Source organism: Cavia porcellus, unplaced genomic scaffold, assembly GCF_034190915.1.
Source record: "Cavia porcellus strain 051 isolate PalLab524CR breed Dunkin Hartley unplaced genomic scaffold, mCavPor4.1 scaffold_14, whole genome shotgun sequence".
NCBI lineage: Eukaryota > Metazoa > Chordata > Mammalia > Rodentia > Caviidae > Cavia > Cavia porcellus.
Window position 1 is genome coordinate 26,412,016 of NW_026947497.1, and position 20,232 is coordinate 26,432,247.

Below are 20,232 nucleotides of genomic sequence, written 5' to 3' on the forward strand. Positions count from 1 at the left end.
GCAATGTACATTTTGTTTTTACATGTCTAGTTAGAAGTTTTCTTTGAATACCATTTTGAAATTCCATTTTTTATCTCCAGATGTTTATATTGTAAACATTTCAGCCACAGTAGCTTGTTGAAGACAAGTATATGTGTTGCTAATTTCTTGAGAAATAATGATTCATTGCAATAAAAATGTAAAAAATCTTTACCTTTATGTTTTTATTTTTCCTTACCAAACTATCCTTCATCTAGGACTGTCATATTGTTCTGTGGCATTGGGTAACTTCTTTAGTTTTTCATACAGTCCTATTTCATTTTAAGATTTCATCCTGATGTCCAGTTCTTTCATCCTTTGGCACAAGGCAGAGTCTCAGCTCTACTGCCAATTTTTGTCTCCCATAGCAAGTGGTTTGTGATTTGCCTTTCATGCTTTTTGTCTCTCCCACCTCCTTAATCTCTTGCTCTTCCAATGCAGAGAAAGAGAAAGCAGCTATCTTTTACTTGCATTAAATAAGTTTTTGGGTCTTCTGTGTTAATCTCATGTCTTTATTACTTTTCTCTTTTTGAGACAAAATACCTAATGCCCAAAGTGAAGCAAGGGAAGCTTTGTTTTCTTATAGTTTTGGAGGTTTCAGGCCATACTCAGCTGGCTCCAAAGCAGGATGGCATGGGGCCAGCCATTCATGGCCACTGCAAACAGCAAAAGGGACAGAGCAAAGAGGGAAGACACACCTTCTTCCCACCCTTACATGTATGTCGACTCCACCCCTGGGTGGGTGCAGCATCACATGGCCTATCCCAGTGCTAGACAACAAACTAATCACAAAAGCTAGATTCAGCTGCATCCATGATTGCGTGAGGCTTAGGGGGTGCCATCCAAACACAAATCATAACAGCTTTATTTCTGGAAGATATGTGGTGACAAGTGGGAGCTTCATTCTACCCCATCAAAAATGGTCACCATAGTTCGCTGGAAATTTTGGTCAGATTTTCTAGTAGGCTTCCAGCTGTTTGAATTATCATGACATTTTTTTTCTGATGATCTTCCTTCCACTACTTTAACGACTCCCATATGACCTGCTCTCCTGAGCCAGTTCTTTTCCTTACAGACACTTGTGGAACCAGGATTTCAAAGGAAAATGGCATGGCTCATTCACTGCCTAGTGGTCTTCTGGGCACCACTTATCACTATTTATTTCTTCTCTGGTTGGGCAATAGACGGAAATGGGTATGTGGCCCAGATATTCCCCAGATACCTCATTAGAGAACTAAAAGCCTGTGTCCATTTGTTTTGTGGCCAGAGGAATATTAGCAAACTGATTGCACCCTTTCCAAGTTTATCAGATTTTGAGCTATTTTCTGTAGCCCTCTAATATCCTTTCTGTAGGTACACTATTTCCCTAAGAGAGGCTTTTCCTTCCCAATACTTAACTGTTTTGGTAACTGCTAGCACTATGTAGGTATTGAGTACTTGAACATGCACTGGTCATAATAATGTGTATGGTAAGTGTAAAACACACATCCAATTTCAAAAAAAATACAATAAAAAGAGAAAATAGATGACTGTCTTCCTAGTTTTTTATACTAAAAATTGAGCAAATTGGTTTAGGTATAGGTGATCATACTCCAACCAGTATTTTATTATTGTGACTATAAACATTTTAAATTGTATTTATGGATTTGATGAATCTCAGAACATGTCTAAATGTAGCATTTTGGCATCTGAGTAAACAACAGGAGCAGGGAGGTCACTGTTTCCTTTCCATCATTCTTCCTTGAAGCAAGTCCCCAAAACCTAGGCGACATTTTGTACATTCCCTTGAAAAAGATCTTAAGACTCTCATGTGAAGGATATCCTCCTTGTAACCTGTGGAAAGGAAAATTTTTATGTCTGAAGTCCAGCTGTCACAGAAAGGAACAAATAAGCCTTATTCAATATGCCCTTACTCATTAATATTAGATCACAGCCTTTGTTCAAATGTATTTCTCCATGACTGTACACTCTTCATCAATCCGGGCATAAAAAAAATATGTATCTATATAAGCATGTCTTTGGATCTTCATTTTTTGATGAAGGCTCTTGTATCACATAAAATTTATATTAAATAAATATATATGTTTTTCTCTTGCTATCATTTTTTTTGTAGGAGGCTCAGTTACAGACACATATAGAGAAAAAGTATACTTCTACAAGATGATACTGACTTAGAAACTTGGAGATGTTAAATTCTACAGGGAGCTACTTGTTTAATAAATCCTGATAATTTATAATGTGGGTACTTATTTTATTTTCATTTTTTGGATTCACAAGCAAATGAGAGATAATCAACAGTAGCATAGAAATTTATCCTTCTTTTAAAAGATATAATTAACATCCTTAAAATTTCCCTTGAGTTGTATTATTGAGTCATGAAAACATGGGTCAATAGCTGATCTGGCTCGTGTACCATGTATTTTAGAGAATGAGATTTGTGAAAATATCAGAATTGAAACGGAGTAATCTTTTTCAATCCCTAGCCAACATGAATACATAAATAAACAATTGAGAGGTAATGAAGCAGAGGATCTCATATATGTGTGCCTGAAAATACACTGCTTATAAAAGACATTGCTAAAACTATAAATGTACACAAAGTTCATTGCAAACATACACACCCACACAATTTCTGCAAGGACCTTTGTCCAACTATCTATTTAATCTTGGACTTATGTCATTATTGCTGTTAATAATCCTTGTAGACTAAAGGTTTTTGCTTCTAAAAAATCTTGTGTTATCTTGTTTATTTCTCTTATAAAATTTCCTTTTGCTTCAACCTCTTTGAATATGCTCTATGGGATGAATGTCCCTGTAGCAATCTCTACTCTTTCCAAATAAATCCCATTATTTTTGGAAGATACCTGATTGATGTTAATGGGACAGTTTTGAATATCTATCTTAATAAAAATTAAATCAATGCAAGGTGTTTACTATAGTTAAAGTCAATAAATGATGATGTTAGAAATGCATGTGTTACTAGTAATTCTAGTGATAGTTTGGTAAAATATCATGAGTTGTTCTCATTGTGACTATTATCATTAGCAACATATTGCAATTATTTATTTAAGCTAATCTCAAAGTGTATCCTATCCTGCAATTAAATTTGACTTTATGTTGAGCACAACTTACTATAGTGGAAAACATTGTTTAAATCTGTATATGTGAATGAGGTGATAGGTTATAATATTAAGTAGGATAAACACTTTTAAATTAAAATGAAAACATCCTAACCATTTATAAACAGAAGTCATCATTAACTGAAGAATTATGATGAGTTTATGCCTTTAGGAAGTCATATAGAATTGCTGTAGAAACAGAAAACTCTATCAAGGTAACCTCTATTCCCTCATGATAGTCATTATGAGATATTTAAACACACATTTAAAATGAAGTTGTCCTTTTCCTTCTGCCTAGATGTCATATCTTCTCGGTGAAAGAAATAGCTAAAAATATTCTCCTTTCCTATCTAATTGAGTATATATGAGTGTGCTGTAATTGGTATTCTGATTGCACTTAGATTCCTCATCATACCCATTTTTATTTCAATACTGTCATTATCATAGTTTTACATTATCATACTTAAAGCTCTTATGATATATGCAGAGAAAGTTATAAAAGATGAGAGTTACGATCTTGGATCTTGGGAAAATACATGTGAGGTTTTTTGAGAAGGGCATTTAATCATAAAATAAGGAAAATATAAATAATTAATGGTAATAAATCACAAACTCTTACAGGAATAGAAGGGTGACATTCCAAACCCAAAATTTAAAATTCTGACATTTTTTTGTTATTGATCTAATGTATGTAACTAAACAAAAGCTGTTCTGTTATCTAAGTTTTAATTAGAGTTCAGATAGGAAGCATGAGGAATATTAAAAGGTTCTATTTCTAAATTGAAAAAAAAATTTGTTTTGGTCCTGAAGGAATTTACACTATAATGAAAGATTCTTTGAAGGAATAAAATACATGGTCCAGGGAGTTTCTTCTTTTCTGCAGTTGCTATTTTGAGCTGCTAATTTTTGACCATGATATATTGCTTAGTATTATCAGTGTAATTTAAAATTAATGTTTCTAAGAGTTACCATTACTTTAAAATATATAAAATTTAAGGAATATATACATACATTTTATTTACATCATATGGAACATATAAAATATATACCATATATTCATTTATCTACACATATATGAACATCTTCTGAACAAAAATTAAATTCCTTATCATAAACCAATGGGCACAGATTAAAAAATAACATTCATTTAAATTATCATTCCATTCTTCTATTTTCCTCTAATTGTTGGAATATTCAATAAATTCTTATGTAACCTTTTCCAGTATTTCATTATTTATTATATTTGATCAATACAATAGGCTATTCCTAAGGAATTAGGGAACTGAAAGACTGACCCTTTCTACTGAGTAAGCTATTCAGCCTTTACATGAATAAATGACTTGAATTTGATTTGTCTTGTTAGTCCGATCTCTTCACATTCAATCATTCCAAGTCAAACTGTTCAGTTACATCTCTATGATTTTTTTTTTTGAAGGGGGATTGGGAACCAGGTGTGTTCTATCACTGAGCTACAGCACTAATCTCATAGATCTCCATCCTATTATTGCTACTATTCCTACTGGCTAACATGCTTTTTTATTTTAGTTTCTTGATGTTAAGATAAACTCATTTGTCAAAAACTAATCAAATGAGAAAATGTCTTATGATGCTACTAGAAAAAGCTTCCTCTCACTCTCATATTGTACTTAAACTTTTAGATAATTGTGTTAGGTTGTAGTTATCAGTTTACAAGCATCATTGAACACCATATAGTAATCAAGACATCTTAAGTTTTAGGAAAATACTTGTATAAATAATATACAAAATTGTGTACATTTCATATTGTCTGCCGTGCCTATGGTTATACAGTATCCATTCTGAGGCTAGCTTAAAAGAGTTTATTTCACAATTATTTTATTGTTTGTATGCCATAATACTATTCCTATTCTCCCACAGTTTCATACATTCTCAACACAAGTGACCAAATTATGTACAAGGGAAATTTGAGGAAATATGTTATGGTTTTGTTTTGTTCATTTGTCTTGTCTTTTTGAGACAGAGTTTCACTATGTAGTTCAGGCTAGCCTTGAACTCACTGTGTAGCCCAGGCTGGCCTCAGACTCCACAGCAATCCTCATGTCTCAGTCTCTTGAATTCTGGGATTACAGGCATGTGTTACCATATTGCTTTGGCTTTTGTTCCTATAGTTTGATATTTCCTTGACATACTTGTAACTTTCATATAGATTGAGATATGATGCTCAGAAGATGTTGAAATATCTACTTCACATAACAGGGGCAGGTACCTCTGGTTCTCCATCAGAGAAAACTAAGCCATGTGGAAAATTACAGTGAAATCTAGAGTCAAGATTGTATTTTTAAACAAAGCTGTTTTTATTCCATAATAAATAGATGGCTAAAGATTGCCCAGGGCTGATGTTGTGTCAGGAAGCCCAGCAAAATAATGTTGGGCATGTCTGCGGCTCTCTGGGCCCTTCCTTGCTTTGTGGTTGAAAGGGTTTCTCCAGCTCTGGCTTTCACTTCTGTTTGTGGCAGGAAGAGGGAGAAATGTAACTTAGATACGTGTATCATTTTCATTAGTGAGCAAATGTCTTCCCAGAAGTCCATCAAGTGTGTTGTCAGGGACCCAGAGGCTCAGCAGAGGCTGAAAGGGCCAGCAGCTAGATTTCTGTAGAAAAGAAAGGTGAAGAAGAAGGGCATTGGGAGTGGCCAGCAGTACAGAGCACCAACACTCCCTTCATATACAAATTTCTCTTTCAAAATGGATAGTTTATGTGTCAAGGAATTTCTGTTGATAAAGATATACCTTGAGACTCAGTTCTGCTTTCAATCGTATTTTTTTTACAGTTTCATTCAATTACCTGACATTTTCATGTTTATATTTTCCTCCTACCATTGTAGAATGGAACAAAACTAAAATTAATGTTTTAAGAAAGCGTGGGAAGAAAAATCCAAAGGCTGACAGTGACAAAATACCGTCATCTATTCTTCTCAGTCACTCTTTTCCACATCAAAGAACATTTGGAAAACACCTTCACATCCTTTGCCATTTAGGACTGGTAGAGTTGATCAGAGTCCATGTGGATTCCTCTGGCTCCATCAGCAATGAACATTTTTTTCTTCAGAAGTGGAAAATTTCTTTTGTCTTTCAATTTCATCATCTGCACCAGCAAATAAATGTGCCCTGTGTGATGAAGCAGAATCCCTTTTCAGTTTAATTTTCTGAATCTTGACCAGTATTCTTCATAGGCACTTTTTGGGCTTTCTTCGTGAACACAATGAGATTTTTCAAGGCATGTTAAGCCTGCACAAGGAAAGCTCTTTCAGCCACTCTAGAATAGTTTTTCTTTTCCATTTCCCCCAGATGGGAAGGCTGTAGATTCAGTCTTGTAAGTGTGAGATTGACTAGTTGGACTGTGCTTTCTGCAATAGGGGAAGATGGAGTAGCCCTGGTGACATAGGAAGAGGCATGGTTCTCCAGCCCACTTCGTGACATTCTGTATACAGACGTCTCCAAGTCCATTCTTCTGTAAGTGGGTGGTGAGATGTATTTTCACTTGAGACTGCTGTTATCTACTTAACAATCCTGATCTGTAATTTTAGACAACACTTCAGGCTACTTACAGGGAAAAATGTAGGTCAGAGAACACATCACCATTACCTCTTCAGATATGTCCAGGTTCCTGTGGATTGTAAACTTTTGAAGGTCACTCCTCCATTGTCCTCCATAGTCCTTCAGTTCTGCTAAAGCCAGTTGGTCATTCACTATGATCTAACTCAGAGAGCTGGGCGTCTGCCTACTCCACTGCAGTCATTTTCAGACATCTGTAAGTTTCTACAGCTCTGGCTGCTGTAACCCTGGGTTACTTTGAAACACACTAAGACAAAGGGCTCAAGCTTACAAACCATTTCTGTGGGATGTTCTTGCAGAAGTGAAATAACTTAGAGTCAAAATTCCTAAAGCATTATTACCAAAGGAAAATGCCTTTAAAAAAAGGTTCACAGAAACACAAAATCCTTCTTGAGAGAATGTAGATTCAGAAGGTTCGACTTCTGTTTCAGCTCCCTGAAAATCTATTTAAATCCTAGCTCTGCATGTGATTTACATCATAGATCTTTAATTTCAGTTCTCTCTTGGATCACTTAGAAATAAGGGGTCATGGATTCATCATCTTCAAATGTTCCCAAAGGTATAATTGTTAAAATATAGCAGTCAGATTTTTTACAAATAAATGCTTTTAAATAAATAAATTCATGTACACTTACAATGTATATTTATAACCTTATATATTACCATACACTTGATTTATTATATCATGTTATTCTATGCTCACATCCCTTAAATTACATCCGAAGTTATTAATCACTAAAAGAAATTGGAGGGCTGCAGCCTTTCCATTATGTTTTAGGATTTTTACTTCCATTAGTACTGAAGCAGGTTATTTATAACAACCTCTCTATTAAAAATCGAAGTCCTAAAGATAGTAAAATATAGTCACTGAAATTGTCAGAAGATAGTGAAAAACTCAGTAAAACCTTTCCAGGAATTCCTAACCATAAAAATGGAGGGAAAGAGGGTTATATAAGAACACAAAAGGAGAAATAATAAACAGAGGTAGAAAAAAAATAGAGCACACTTTTCAACTTTGATGTGTGCATTTGAAAACTGAGGGAAAAGGAAAAACTTTGTAAGATGATATAAATTAAGATAATTAAAATGAATATGTCAGTCGTTATGGAAACATGAAGGCGGTCTCTAACTCCCTCTTCTACCTGCAAACCCAACCGCAGCAGCTTTTTAGGGCCCTGGTAACTTTTTGTTCTGTTTTGTTTCCCTGAAAATTTCTTCCACATTACTTTTACGTGACAACATTCCTCTCACAATTCAGATCTAATCTCCAATATCAAATAACAAAGTTATTTATGAATGAGTTGCTATCAAATAGTAAATACAATGCGGACTTTTGACACAATTGCCACAAGTCAGCATTATAGCATGGATTCTAGACCAGGAAATAATTCAAGGAATAGAGAGAGTGGTATAAATATTGGGGAACAAGTGACAAAAATAATTTTTGCATATATTATGAGACAGAGAAGGGCAAAAGAATTAATTCATAGAAGAGCATTGCAAGATGGAAAGAAAGAAAATCTAAATACAAACAAACAGAGTATTTTTATAAGAATGATAGATTAGGAAATACTATAGAAAACATTACATATTCAATAGCAAAAAATATCCTTAAGAATCTAAGAGTATTAGAAAAACACAAAATAATATTATGAAAAATCTGCAAAACTTTACTGATAACAATCAGAAGTTGTAAATAAATGAAGAAACTATCCAGCAGGGTCAGTATTAAAATACTCCTTACATTAATGTGAAAGCTAATTCAACTGCAAGTAAAACAAGGATTGAATTCCTCTTAGAATGTAAAAGCTGGTTCTAAACTCCATATAAATGAAAGATTTGAAATAACAGTCAAATGAATGGAAAACATGTCAGTGGTAGTAAAGCATATCCTGTTGAAATCCAGCTATTTCATACCATTTATAATACTACTGCTGATGCAAAGCATGCAAGAATGAGTCTAGAAATAACTTGTCAAATACATAAAAATTGCGTTAAAAATAAAGATAGCCTTTCTAGTAAAATGAAGAGTGAGAATTTTAGACTAACATAAATAGCATTGAGATTGAGAGCCAGTACGTATGAAATAATCATGTAAAAAATTATCAACAGGGAAATTATGAAAAACCCAGCGAATACTGGGCAAAATAAAATACATGCCAGAATAATTGCAACTGCCAGTATATGAAATTAACTGCATTAACTTGGTTACCCAATAATCAAGGAAATAGAAATGAGAACAACAACGAGATGTCATTTTTACTTGATAATTTACTGTTTTCAGCACTTTTATCATGTCTTGTGGTTTGGGGTTTTATATAGTTCCTTGTTTCATTGAGGTTAAACCAACATTTCTGATTTCTACTTGTCCTTTTAAGTTTGAGAAGATTTCCAAAAGAACTAGAGAAAGTGCCAAACTTATTCTAATATTTTAAATTGAAAAGTCAGAACATTAGTCTGTCTTTTTAAGTTATTTAAGTATTATTTAAAAATTTAGTTATTTAAGGAAAACAAAAACTAAAATATTTTTAATTGTAGTTAATAATTTTGTTTATGTGGAGAATTAGTTAAACATCTGAAAGTGCTATTTTAGAAATAAGCTAGATCAGAAATGAAAAAAGCTAATTGCCCTATTTTTTTGTGCAACTCTTATGTATGTTATTTCTATAGAAATTTGAAGAGTTTTAGATGATACAAAGTTATAGTCTACTAAATAATACATTTAAATTAGAACTATGTTAGTGCTACAAAGTACAAAACTATTTTAGTGTAAAGGTAAAATTTATATCTACTATTTGTTAACTACTCTTAGTTACATTTAACAGGGAGTTTTTGCATGTCTTTAATCATACAGATCACCTGCAGTGCCAAGAAATACACAGAAACCCCATTCTAGGTATTTTAGAATATCCATAGAAAGTTTACCTTTCCTTTAGTGGTGGTAAGTGGCAAAAGCAGTTCACGGTGATTAAGGTGTCTGCTGTAATCACATTTTCCTCCAAATAAGCCATGATGTCCCAATAATTATCTAAGCAGTTGTTCTCAGGATAGTGTGGTTGGGTGGCTCTAATTAAAATATTGTAGGGACCCTAGATGAGTGTGGTGATTGATGGCTGTAATCCTAACACTTAGGAACAAGGATTGCCACAAGTTGCAGGGTGAGGTTTAGGTTCGTCTGAACTATATAGCAAGTCTCAGTCTCTGTCTGTCTGTCTGTCTTCCTCTGTTTTCTCTTTTCCCTGTCTCCTACTCTCTCTATATATTTCTATTTCTATGTTTCTTTCTATATAATTCTCTGTTTCTCTATGTATTTCTTTCTATAGCTCTCTCTCTCCATTTCTATAATATATATATATATTTTTTTTTTTCCTAGTAGCCATTACTGTGTTTTCAAATCTTTAAAAAAGTTACTAAAAAGATTCCTAAAACATAATGGAAATATATATATATATATATATATATATATATATATATATATATATATTTCTAGTAGCCATTACTGTGTTTTCAAATCTTTAAAAAAGGTTGATCAACTCATAATTGTACATATCAGGGGTACAGTCTCATATTTCAATATCCATATCAAAACATGCTGATCAGATCAGGGTAGGCTTTATATTTACCACCTCCAACAGTTAACATTTTTTTGTGTGTGTTGGGAATATTCATAGTTTGCTCTAGTAGCTATTCTGAAGCATGGAACTAACTGGTGTGAATATTACTTTCCCTACTGAGGTATGGAACTTAGAAATTGGTTCTTTTAGACATGTGTTCCCTGTATCACTACCCATCCTTTTCCATCTCCTCACCCTCAACAATATATTCTATTCTTTTTCTATGAGACCACTTGTTTAGCTTCCATTTGCAAATGGGAACAGGCAGTGTTTGTCTTTCGGGGCCTGATTTAATTTACTTAACATTATGTCTCTTTTGTTTATTTGTGAGTTTTTTATACATGTTTAAAACCACATATATTGAAAGCTATATATTAGTTGTACAGTCCAATATTGTTAACCATATTCACATTGCTGTACAGAAGATCTCTAGGACATCTTTCAAGACCAAAAACTCTATGCTCATTGAAGAATAACTCACCTTTCTGCCAGACCTGGTAGTTTCCAATCTCCTTTCGGCTTCTGAAAGTTAGATACAATATGCAAATGGAATCCTGTAGTACTATCTTTTGTAACTCAATTATTTTGTTTAACACAATGTCCTCAAGGTTTAAAACAGAACAACATATACTTCTTTGTCTAACAGCCTTCTTTTAACAGTCTGTGTATTTATATACTCTATTTGATTTCTCCTTTCATTCATTAATGGGCATTTACTCAGTTTTCAGTTCTTGTGGAAAATACCACAAAGGGGGGTGTTTTTATCTGATTTGATGTAGGGTTACCCATTTATTTTTGTTTTTTCCTTGAGTTTTTGGTATTATAGTCAATAAATCATTGTCAAGCTATGTTACAAAGCTCTCCCTTTACGACTTCTAAGAAATTTATATTATCAGATTTCACACTTTGTTCTTCCATTTTGTGTTAATTTTTGTAGATAGTGTAAGATAAGTGTCTGGGCTTATTCTTTTGTAAGAGAACATCAATTTTCCTAGCATAATTTGTTTAAAGGACTACTGTTTCTCTCATTGTGGAGTCTTGGAAGCCTTGTCAAAATGATTTGATAGTATATGTATGGGATTATGAATGGGTCCTTTCATATTTATTTAATCTGCATGTTTGTCATTATGCTAGTATCATACAGTTTTGATTAGTGTAGCTGTGGAACACTTCAAAATCAAGAAATGTGAGATTCCTAGTTTTATTCTTTTTGGTATGATCATTTTAGCTGCTCAAGTTCTTTTTTGGTTCTGTATGATTTTTAGTGTTTTTTTTTTCTATTTTGTTGCTGAAATTCTGATAGGAGTCACATTAACTGTAGATTGCTCTGAGTTATATGGATATTTTAGCAATATTAAGTTTTCTAGTCTGTGTATACTAGATGTGTTATGCACTTCATTAGTATTTTGTAGATTTAGTTCAATTGTCTTTTACCTCTTTGGCTAGTTTATTCCTTGGTATTTTTTTTCTTTTTAATATTGATCAATGTGATTGTTTTCTTAATTTCTTTTATAAACTCTTTCTTGTTAATGTAAAGAAATGTAAATAATTTTTGTATATCCATTTTTATCATGCACCTTTGATTTGCTTATTAATTCTAGCAGAGTTCTTGTAGCATCTTTAAAGTTTTCTGAATATATGATCTTGCAATTTTCAAACAGATCACTTTACTTTTGTCTCTAATTTGGATGCGTTACATTTCTTTTAAATATTCATTACAGAAAATAATTGTATTCATTTATGCAGATTTGACGCTCTCCCATAAGAACACTAAAATAGCTGCCTACTATTTAAACATAAATATATCTCTTATTTTTCATTTCTCTTTTTATGTATTTATTAGTACACAGATTGTATTAGATTTTAATAGATTATTCAATATTAATAAAGTATGAATATATCTGTAAAATGATTTGTAAGAGAAAAACGTCTGAAAGTTTAATCTCTTAAAATTTCTTGCTCTTGCAAAAAATAACCATGTTGCCATTAAAATATTTTTGAGGGTCAAATATTTAGTAATATGATAATCATTAACCTGTCAAAAATAAATCTGCCATTTGCTTTACTCATAGAAAAAAATTTTCAACTCAATTTCCTGATAAGATGGAGCAGCAGTTGTAAAAGAGGTAGTTTGAGGAGATGATTTATCCAAACACTAGATGGTGTAATGACTGGAGTTGAGATTAGTTTTGTATTTGCTCAAAAATTTTGACCCAAGGGAATACACTTCTAGGAGTGTATGAAGAGAAACAGTTTTTGGGGTGCAGATGATTCTCTGGTGTAACTATAGAGTACTGTCATGTTCAGGCACATTATCATACCTCCAAAACTGTCAAACCATGGAAGATTCATATCCTTCATGAATAGAGGTCTTGTTTATCTCACAAGATAAAGAATCCCAATGAGTTGAGGTGTTGACTTAGGGCAAGGGACCATAAAATACGTAGAAGTTAAGTTATAAATATTAAGCGTATGACCCTTATGGAGTCATTACATAAGGCAGTTTTCCAAATTTCATTTCTTAGTATGTGTGCTTATTTTTTCTTCTGAATTTCTCCCTACTTTTTCGTTTTAAGAATTTTTCTTTACAGTTATCTCAGAGATAGCATTTAGTTGTAGCATATTCAAATGTGAATGTGTCTGAATTTGAAGAGTAATTGGTGTTTCCAAAAGGTGAGTAACATGGCTCTCCCTCAGAAAGAGATACAATGATTGGTAGGAATCTTTGTCTCCCATTTTTAGGGAGAAGGTAAGATTGACCTTGATAGCATGAAGGATAACTGCATATTATTACTGGATTGTGGTCCTGTTGAAGTTCGAATATCTCAGAACGGTGTGTTCATGGATGCTGAGTACCTAACGTAGCTGACTGACTCAGTCATCAAGCATTTTTCTCACTCCAAACTCTTCCTTGTGTACTACGTTCTATGATGTGTCTGAGACTCTGCAAGCAACATTTTGCCATTGTCACTGTTGTTTCCCCCACTGTAATAGAATAAAGGGCAGCTGGAAGATAAGAAGAGGAAGATGGGAATCACTGCTGGTTAGAGTTTGAATGTGTTTCCAGCCCTATTTCTGTGTTGGAAGCTTGACCCCCAGTACAGCAGTGTTGGGGAATGGTGACTAATAAGAAGTGATGAGGTCATCCAGACCTCGTCTTTTTGAATTTATTGATGCTGCTTCAGTGAGAGTGTTTTTTGTTTTGAACACGAGTTCAACTCCCTATTGCGTGTATCCTCTATTGTTCGTTCACCACCTGCCATGACATGACACAGCAACAAGGCCCTGGGCAAATGGGGTACTTTTACTTTAGACTCCTCAGCCTTTAGAACTACGGAGATAAATCTCTGCACTTTATAAACTAGCGGTTTCATGGTATGCCTCACAACAGCCAGAAACATACAGAGATGTCTCTTCTCTTTTCAGTGGTCCTCCCCATGTACTTCATCAATCAGTTTTCCTCCAAGGCTGCAGATTCATTCTAGCCCTCATAGCCTGCAGTTTTAGCCTTTTCCTGCACTCTCAGAGGCATCAACATCCTTCTGCCTCCAAGGTTCTGCTGCCTTGAGTCTATATTCTCCTAAGTCCAGCGTCCCCAAATACTTCCTCGAAGCATCTGAGACAACTGCCGCCTCTGAACAACTGTCCTAAGAGATGTGGGTCTCAATTCTGTGAATTCCTTCTTTCAAGCTTCTGCTAGAAACCTGGCAGAGCCTTCCCAAAATTCTGAGCCAGCTCCTCCAGGTCCCTCTTACAACCCTCATTTCTTCATTCTGCACTTTTAGCCCTGAACTTGCTTACGGCACGTACCACCTAAATCTTCGCTCTGTGCTCCTTTTTGCTCTCAGTAACAGTGTAAATCAATGACCTATAAGGAATTATTTCTGTAAAAATAAGCTGTTCTTTCTTTCAATGAATGTTGATTGTTACAACTAGTTGCTCAGAGTAGTATATACAATATTCTGCTCTTTGCATTTCAACTGTAATCTTGTGTATATGTTTAGAAGTATTGGTTGTATTTTTCTATCTGCCGAATGTTTTCACTCTTGATAGGTAGGTAGATGTGTCAGAGCTTTTTTTTAGTAATCAATGTATAGTTGTATATATCCATTTTTAACATGGCTTGATATGATTTTGTGTGTGTGTGTGTGTGTGTGTGTGTGTGTACCAGGGATTGAACTCACAACCTTGTGCATACCATGCAAGCACTTGTGCCACTGAGCTAAATCCCCACCCGTTTTGTTTGCTTTATGTATGGTTTGACAAATTCTGTTTTATGTGCTCTGACAATTTTTATTTCACAATTTTTTTTTATCGGTACCAGGGATCGAACTCACGACCGCCCGCTTGCAAGGCAGGTGCTTATGCCACAGAGCTAAATCCCCAGCCCCTTATTTCACAAGTTTAAATCTATACATTTTTCTCCCATAAAATTTTTGTTTCCTTTCCTTCCTTTAGGATTAAGTATATTTTAGAATTATTATTATTGCTCCATTTTTCCTATGAGTTCATTAGTTTACTTGACTTTATACACCTCTTTAGTTATGTCCTGAAGAGTGAAGCCTATAAGTTATTAACTCCTATATAAGACGAGTTTTTATCCCTTGCCAGACAGTGAGGATGTTTAGAATATTTTAACACCATCTAATTAAACCCCTTCTGACTTAGGATCTTGTAACGGTGTCATTAAATATTTGCACTCTCTGGGTATTTTAAACCTCTCTGGACATTGCTGCTGTTATTATTTGGCCAATATTCATTTAGATTTCCCACATAATTAGCATTTCTGTTTCTATTCATCCACTTCTATTTCTAAACTCCCACAGAAATCAGTGACTTCCGTCAATAAAATACTCTTAATACTTTCTACAGTATAAATTTGAGGGGACAAATTCTGATACATTTTTCAGTTATTTTCTTTCAATATTTTGAAAATATCATCCTGTATCATTAGGTTCTTTCTTTGCTTTATCACTTTTTTTATTTTCTGTTGAATGTCGCTGTCATTCTTGCTATTACTTCCTTGTAGATAATATGACATTCTTTGGTGATTTTAATATTTTTTCTTGTTTGTTTTCAGTTTTCCACAGGACTACCATGAAGTGAGTAGATATACTTTCATACTTTATATTTATTCTGCTTGAGATTTATACCATGTCTTGAATCTGACTTTTAAAATTTATTTATTTATTTTTCTTACCAGGGATCAAGCTTATGACCTTGTGCTTGCCAGGCTGGTGCTTATGTCACTGAGCTACATCCCTGGCCCATTGTATCTGGTTTTATTGTCTTTTGTTAGTTACAGAAAATTCTGTGAGTATCCCTCAAATGTTGCCAGGACTTATTTTCTGTACTTTCTTTGTGGGACTACAACTATAAATGGTTAAATATGCTCAGTGTATCTCAAATGTTCATAATTTTTCTATATTTCTATTAACTTTATCTTAACTTTGTGAATTTTGACCTGACCTCTCTAAATTTATTAATCCCTTTTCTGTATATTTAAAACTACATATATATATATATATTTTTAATATATATATATATTAATTTTTATTTGGTTAATTTTTATAGCTGTTGACTTTTCAAAATCTTCTATTTTGGTGCTTGCTTCAGCTATACATATACTAAACAGAGAAGATTAGCATGCACCCTGCATGAGTGTGACATGCACATTTGTGAAGCATCTATATTTTAAAATGGCAGTAGCGCTTTACAGCTGGGTAGGAAAAGGCAGAGAAAGGGGACAATGGAGATGTGTCATGTACATGTCCAAATTCCCCATTATAAATAGAAATATTATGTCTGCAAATGTGTACTAAAAATTCTCTACTTTGGTCATTGATTCTATGAATATGTTAATAAGATGTTTTGCTTAAAATTCCTTGACTAATAACTGTATTTTCTAGACTTGTTAGAGTCTATTTTTAACAGGTTTTTTCTCTGTTTAATTAACTGTTTTTGCTTATATAATGTCTGATATTTTTATTAAATACTAGATATTGTATATTAAAAATCATAACGTTCATTGGAATAGTTTGGTTGATGATACTCATCTTCTGAGTAGACTTAGTTTAATTTCAGATACGTAGGTTAGGAGCCAGCTATTCCAAATCACCGGATTGCTATCATGAATTCAAATGAGATAATCTAGTCTTCAGGTCCATAGATGTCTGGTGGTTTTCAAATTTACTTGTAGTCCTAGGGAGTAGTGATTTTGAGTTATAACTAAATGTTTACAATCCTTTTCAGCACATACCTGTATTACTAAACTCTAAAATTCCAAATTTTCCCCAGTCTTATGTTTCCTTAATATTCTGCTAATCTAAATGTTTGGGGTGTTTCTAGGGGCCTTGACAAAATATAGTATCAAATTATAAATTCTCTCCTCTGGATGCATTTCTTCTCTTGTCTTAGGCCCCCCTCAACTTTTGGCCATAATGATTCTTTAATATTTTTAGGAAGGGTTTTAAAAAATACTTTCCTTAAATTTAATGTTCTCAGCAGATTTGATAGAAAGCAAAATATTCTAACATTGCCATTACCAGGCATGGTCATAGCTTTAAATTAAACATGCAACAGATAATTGTGTCTACTTTTTACTTGCTTCCTTATGTCAATAAAAGGAGTTATGTATGGTTTACTATGGAGAATTCAATAAAAGCCACAGTTCTTTAGGACTATCATAGAGAATAATATATTCCAAATAAATTTGTTCTCAGAATGAAACTGAAATTTAGGACTTACGTATGAGAACCAGCTAACCATATCTATTCCTGACAGTCTAACCAATTTATTTCAGGCAAATGTTTCCATTTCAACCAAAAAGTTGGACTACTGTTTCATCAGAAGTTATGGTTGTTTACAAGGCTGACTGACAGGATCAGAGGGTAAATTTTCCAAGTCTTCTAAAATCTTAACTCTTTGTGGCTGAAGCTGAAACTTAATTATTATTTCCTGCTGGTACTTTAAGTCATCACAATGCCATTGCTCACCAATTAATTTTAGTGTTACTTTCTACTCCTGTCTTCCCCTTCTCCTTTTTCATGCGTCAACACTACCATCTGATCTAGCGTCAGTATTCTCTGAGCTGATCTCATGTATCTGCTTTCTTCTATAATTTCTGTAGACCTTTTCTCTATTCTAGGTGCACTCAACTTGTTTTTAACCTTTTTCTGGATTTTATTTAATTTGAATTGTCTTCAGTCATTTCAGTGAGTGTTGGAGACTATAGGAGGCAATCATAGCTACCATCTTGAATCGAAATACCAACTAAATTTAACACAGCTCTTTTCAGAAGATTAAATTAATAGCTATGATTCTATAGTTTTTAGAGGAGAATTGAATTGAATTGCAAATAAGCATTACTTTGCAATTCATTGTTAGACAAAATACAATAGTTCTAGGTAAAATAACTTTTCAATGATTGGTTCTTATAAACCAAAATTTCCGAAGTAATAGTATTTGTTTAATCTTGTTTTTGTTTGTTTCAGGAGTAAAGGTAGAATAATTTCAATCCAAGAAATTAAATTTGTCTAGTAAGTAGCTTTTTATGAGACTCACTGATCAAAAATTTCATTTGTTCATTTATGAAGAGAGTGAACGAAAGCGAAAGTTTAAAAAACATTTTAGCAATAAAAATGTAAATGTAGGCATGAGCATTACTCTTTCCTTCATTTCATATTTGAGTGATTATACATTTCCTATTAAACTTTACACACTAAATAATGACAATGACATTTAGTTTTTAAAACTGAAGCTTTTCTTTTTAAAGATGCAATATAAGTATTTCTATCAGTTAAATAATTTGATTTTAGTTTCCACCTCCAGGCATGGGTAAGGGTTTGTACTATTTTTCCTTTCTTTTTTTTTGTAGAGAAAATGTTGCTCCATGAAAAGTGATAGCAAAAATAACAGTGCAGTGCTGGTTGGGCGGAAGCATTTTCTTTTGCAGAAATCAATAGGGAAAGAGAGTGATCGTATTTTTCACCTGAGGCAAATCACCATTCAGAGCAGAAGAGTGCTCATCTAGTACAGTCATCCGTGACACAGACCTTCCATCAGGAGCCACTCAAGGTTAGGGGCAACCCTCGATGTTGGAAGAGAGTAATTAAATTAATTCTACTGGAAAGTGACAAGATGACTCGGTGCATTCTGAGCACTCCAAACACTTTCCCTTTACCCTCCACTGTCAGCACTCAGTCTCTTCTCTTTAGCATCTCACTCTGACACTTAATACCTGCAAGTGATGCCTGCTTCCTTTTGGTCTTCTTGCTTAAGCAGCAATGTGAATTTGACTTGTTCTATGATGAATGAATGGATGCCACATGAAGGAAATGTAATTGCTTTGACTATGTGGCATTAAATGGATATTCCCTTTGGAAAACCCACTTGCTTCATTTAGCCCCAAATGTGCCAAGCAGATGCAGATGATCAGCTCACAGCATATGATACAAGTGAATATCTTTCTCTTTTATGTTCTGTTTTTAATGTAATAGCAAACTAACATCTGTTGTTCTGAGCATCACAAATCTGTGCTTTTCAATGTAAAGGTTTGTTGCACATTGATATTTTGCTAAGAATAGAATGTGCATGGCAATTAGGCTACACAATATCTTTACGTCACATTTGAATGTTCTTTGGAAAGGTCATTGTGTGTGTGTATGACCTACTGAGCTGTGTACTATGATAGATGTAGTTACAAGGTAAAATGATTGAAATCATAATGTTATGGAAAGTGGATAAAAGAATAGAGAAGAAAAGGAAGGTAATTGATATTTAAGGGGCAATTTAGTATTGTCAACACCATCCCATACCAGCCCTCTTTGAGGTTGGTCTTTGCAGGGAGCTTTTGTTTCATGTAACAAATGCTACTCCATACTCTAAGAATTGGAACAGTTGGTATACTATTTGGTATACCATAAATCTTTTTTTTTCTCTCAATTTAGGCCTTTGAATAAAATAAATAATAGTATTAGAGACATACTATTATCTTGGAGTCATAAAGTCACAGTATTTCTAGATTTTGGAAACATAAAGTCACACTATTTCTAGATTTTTTTTCTTAATGCAATAAAGAAATATTAGACCAGACAGAAGAACAATAAACAGTTTTAAAAAATCTTTTTTATATAACTAGTATCATTTTTCAAAGTAAGTTAGCTCATATGTCTACACAGTGGTTAAAAGTAAATGTGACTGACTCACAAGAAACATTTGTTAGTTTGAATTTCTGATGGAAAATCTTGATTACATTGTATGTCCTTGCATTTGCTGATACTAACATTGTTGGCTAAACAAAGGGCAAGGTGAAATAGTATGATTATTTTATAACATTAGATTTGGAAAATCCAACTTGTGATACATCGACTCCATATGCTGCCTTTTTAAAAAAGTTAATAAGGAACAGAAAACAAATACAACTGGACATATAATGAGACAATAATAGCAATCATTATTATTGATTCCAATTTTTTATCTCAATTAAAAATTTTCAACTTTTAAAGCAGAATATTATTTTAAGGGTATGATAAATGGTACTATTCTTTTTTATTCATAAGAAAATGCTATTACTCAAAAAGACTTAAAAATAAGATCTTTCATTAGTTATAATATGCAACACTGTGCATTTGGGCATCTGCCAAAATTATTTTAAAATTTCTAATAGCTATAAATGTGTACACACATACAAATATTCAGGAGAATGGCAAATAACAAACTAAATAAAGTAACTGGAGAATTGACCTAAGCAAGAAAGCATAGAAAAATTGAAAAGATTATTCTCTGATTTAATCAATAAAATCAACTAATTGTTTTGCCCTAATAGAAATTAATACTACAAGAAGACAGGAATGTAGAATTCCTTACAGAGATTCCAAAGTTATTGAGAA

At 33.4% G+C, this 20,232-nt stretch overlaps 1 non-coding gene and 1 pseudogene across 1 annotated transcript; one reads left to right on the forward strand and one right to left on the reverse strand.

Moving 5' to 3' along the window:
* Positions 1-6,088: 6,088 nt before the first annotated feature.
* On the reverse strand, positions 6,089-18,383 carry LOC111753597 (RWD domain-containing protein 2B-like; annotated as a pseudogene).
* Positions 15,938-16,040, forward strand: LOC111753657 (U6 spliceosomal RNA). The gene has a single exon (XR_002788444.1). It is a non-coding gene; the product is annotated as a U6 spliceosomal RNA (small nuclear RNA).
* Positions 18,384-20,232: the final 1,849 nt, after the last annotated feature.